The sequence below is a fragment of the Sycon ciliatum genome, chromosome 1 (genome assembly GCF_964019385.1).
Source record: "Sycon ciliatum chromosome 1, ocSycCili1.1, whole genome shotgun sequence".
Taxonomy (NCBI): domain Eukaryota; kingdom Metazoa; phylum Porifera; class Calcarea; order Leucosolenida; family Sycettidae; genus Sycon; species Sycon ciliatum.
The window spans coordinates 5,855,723-5,860,030 of NC_088643.1; positions in this window are offsets into that span (position 1 = coordinate 5,855,723).

Genomic DNA, 4,308 nt, shown 5'->3' on the forward strand with positions numbered 1-4,308 from the left:
AAGAAGACAACTTCCGAAGCGCCTGCCCGCACACGCAACACCAAGGAAAAAGACAACGACGAAGAATAGACAGGCACCCCGGAAGAAGACAACTTCCGAAGCGCCTGCCCGCACATTCAACACGCCCACACACATATACGCAAACAAAACACAGGCATAGCGGTGGACAACAAAGGTACAGGCGAGCGCATGGCGTGGCGAAATCTGTCGAAATGCGGGCTGTATACTAGAAACAAAAAACAGGAATATCAGTAGGCGTTAAACAGGAAGGGAACAAGCAAACGCATGGCGAGGCGAACTCCGTCCATCTGCGAGGAAGCGACAAAGAATTATTCGTACACGAGACAATCCTCAGTTGCACATTCGCTCAGAAAAGAGTAAACGCGCGAGCAACATCATCGGGACAAACGGACTAAGACCCACAAGACACAAAAAACCGCATGCGCAAATGATACAACCCGCAAGTTCAAAAATAGAAAAAAAAGAAAAAGAAACGCACCCACTAAACAACAACAACAACAACGCACACACAACATGGCAAGGGAAACACAATGACTACAAGTCGGCACAAAAAACGATTAGGACAACATTAGACAGACAATCAGGACCAGGACATCACCAGACAAACCAACGGGGGGAGTGGTCATAAACGGGACCCCGACGAGGAAACACATAACGAGGACGACGATTGGGTGGAGGGCCAGTCCAGTGACGGTACGGTGCGTGGCGGGGCATGGTCGGCATAATAAGGCGGTGCGGTGGGAGAACGTCGGCGTCAAAGTATCGGTGTCTCGTCGGGCGTATCGTTCGTGGTCGTTGTCGAGGCTGCGGGCGTGGTCGTTGTCGAGGTTGCGGGCGTGGTCGTCGGAGCGGTGGTCGGTAAGTGCGGATATTCAGGCGCTGGCGAATAGCCGTTATCAGTTCCTCTGCCGATGGAGGGCGCGGTGGTATAATAAGGTGGCGACGCGCGGCGTCCAATCGTGCCGGCCTGATTAGTCCGGGCGTCGGTGGTGGAGATGGAAGTACGGGCGTCCGCGGCGACGGCGGCGACGGTGCTTGCCGCACCCAGTTATCGAATTCCGGCGGCGTCCCCCATGGTGAGATATCCCATGGCTCTAGCATGGCGCAATTCGGATGCGGCGGCGGCGTTTGGGGCGGAGGTGGAGGCGGAGGAGACGAGGGCGGCGAATTCGGCGGAAGCGGAAGCAAGAGGGCTGCTGCCCTTTCCTCATCAGGCGAAAGAGACAACTCGCTATAATGGTGATGAGTGGAGCCCCACACCCAGGACGAGAACAACGAAGCAAAACAACCGACCACACACACCAAACAAACCAACACCGAATTAAAGGACACTTATCGGTAAAGAATATTAAATTAAGTCGGAGGGCGAGAACGAGTATTGTACGTGTGTGTAGGTGCAGCAAGTGTTGGTCGTGGAGGCGCAGCAAGAGTTGTTCGTGTAGGCGCAGCAAGCGGTGTTCGTGCAGCAGGTCCCATTTGCGTCAAACATTTCCGAAGGCGATTTCGATGGACTGTGCAAGGCCGATGGCGGATAGGACTCTCAAATCGAGGTTCAATCGCATACGTAACGTCTGTCGGTTTCTTTACAATTTCCCAAGGTCCCGACCAATATTTGAAAAATTTAGGCGAAACTTGAGGCGGCGGATGTCGATGTAACCAAACTCGGTCACCTACATTCAATGGACTAGCGCGAGATTTTCGATCGTGGCGGACTTTAGAACAACGTTGACTAGAATCGAGATGTTTGCGAACCAAATCGTAGGAGGAACGCAACTTTGAAACATGTTCTTTCGCAAAAGATTCGTGCGTTTCAGGAAGTGAGTCAGCAGGCGGAGGACACAAAATATCGAGAGGCATGTGTGCCTCTCGACCAAACATTAAAGAATACGGCGTAAAATTCGTAGACGCGTGAACACTCGTATTGTACGCTAACATCGTCGAAGGAAGTAGCTCGTCCCAATTTGAATTGGCTTCATCAACAAATATCTTCAAAATATTCTGGATCGTTCTATTCGCTCTCTCAACAACACCATCGCCCTGCGGATGATACGGAGTCGTTCGTGATTTATCAATGTCAAGACGTAGGCATAGCTCGCGAAACAATAGTGATTCGAACTGCTTACCCTGGTCAGTGTGAATGCGCTCAGGTAAACCATGGCGAGACACAAACTCTTTTACAAAACATTGAGCGACAGTACATGCACGAATATCTGGCAATGGATAGCATTCAGTCCATTTTGAAAAATGATCAACAACCACGAGAATATATTTTTTGATGATGAAATTGGCAGTGGGCCCATCAGATCCATTGCAACTAGTTCAAGCGGTTTGGAAGAAGCCAAATGTTGCAAAGGTGCACGATCAACTGGATTCTTTGCTTTCGAACGCTGACAGTCGGTACACCTGCAACAAAATTCGTCAATCTCAGCGCGAAACCCAATCCAAAAATACTTTTTCGCGACTAATGCAATCGTGCGTCGTGTGGCGAAATGGCCGGTCACTGCTGTCGAGTGCGCTTCACGAATAATACGACTACGAAATGTGCGAGGAACAATCAATTGGCTAGCATTAATCTGAAGTCTTCGATAAACCAAACCATTGTCGACAAAAAGTTTACCTTTTTCGGTCCATAGAGCGCGTGCGCCTGGACGAGTCGGTTGCTTATTGCGGTTGTAGCTTTGTAATAGGTTTTTGATTTCTTTAAGATCTTGATCGTTGTCAGTAGCTTCTTGCCATTCCCTACATGCCTCATCACTGCCTAGAAAATGTAGCGAGTTAATCGTGGGCGGCGCGTCATCGACAGGGTATCTTGAAAGACCATCTGCGTTTCCGTGTTGTGCGCCCGGGCGATGTATCCATGCATAATCATATTCCGACAAATGTTCGATCCAACGGGCAACTTGTCCCCTTGGATTTTTGAAAGTACGTAGCCATTTCAACGCTTGGTGATCGCAACGAATCTGAAACTGCGCATGCAAAAGGTAGACTCGAAAGTGTTCTGTTGCCCATACTACCGCAAGAAGTTCTTGTCGCGTTGTACTGTCATTTCGTTCCGGGTCCGATAAACTACGACTAGCAAACGCAATTGGTCGTTCTACACCATCGTCATCAAGCTGTGAAAGAACTGCGCCAAGTCCGGAATTCGATGCGTCAGTGTCTAAAATAAACGGACGGTTCCAGTTTGGATACGGCAAAACAGGTGCAGTTGCAAGTTCAGATCTCAGTTTCATAAATGCGTCCAACTGTTCTTTACCCCACTGAAAAACTTGACCTTTCCTGGACAATTTCGTCAAAGGTGCAGCAACACGAGCAAAGTTACGAATGAAGCGGCGATAATAGTTTGCGAAACCCACAAACCCTTGTACATGTTTGATTGTCTTCGGAATCGGCCACTCAGAAACTTGATCTACTTTATTTGCACTTGGTGTAACCCCTTTTTCTGAAATACAATGTCCCAGAAAAGAAACATCCGTACGCAGCAAATTGCATTTCCTAGGTTTAATCTTAAGACCTGCGCTCTCGAGAGCTTTCAAAACAGCTAAGAGATTTTCCGCATGCTCTTCCCGCGTGCAACCAAAAACAATTATGTCGTCGAGATAGATTAAACACTTAACATACAAAACACCTTTAAGAACCGTATACATTAATCGCTGAAACGTGGCGGGTGCGTTAGTGAGTCCGAAAGGCATTCTGCGAAACTGGTAGAGACCGTGGGGCGTGACGAAAGCGGTTTTTTCTCGATCTTCGGGCGCTACCAAAACTTGCCAATAACCCGATTGCAAATCCAAAGTCGAAAAGTATTTTGCGCCGTGCAATGCGTCGAGCGTGTCATCGATGCGCGGTAAAGGAAAAGCGTCTTTTCGCGTGACGTTATTCAAGTTTCGATAATCAACGCAAAATCGTGTCCCACCTCCGTCCTTCTTCGCTAAAACAATTGGGCTTGCCCACGGTGAAGAACTTGGTTCGATTATATCCTGCTCCAACATGTCATCTACTAATTTACGAGTCAGCTTCGCTTTATCCGGTGATAATCGACGGGCGTTGTGGCGGATCGGACGATTGTCGGTAAGTGTGATAGTGTGATGTATTTCGTCTGTCTTTCCAACGTCATTATCATCAACCGCAATTACCGATCGCATGCTTAACAAAAGTCGTTGTAAATGCTTAATCGCAGCGCTATCCCCCACACAACCAGACCAATTAAACTTATTAAGCAAACTCTTATCTTCTATCGGAACATTATCGTCAAGCTTCGGGAATAGAGGTGATGAGAATGAGATGGTGTGT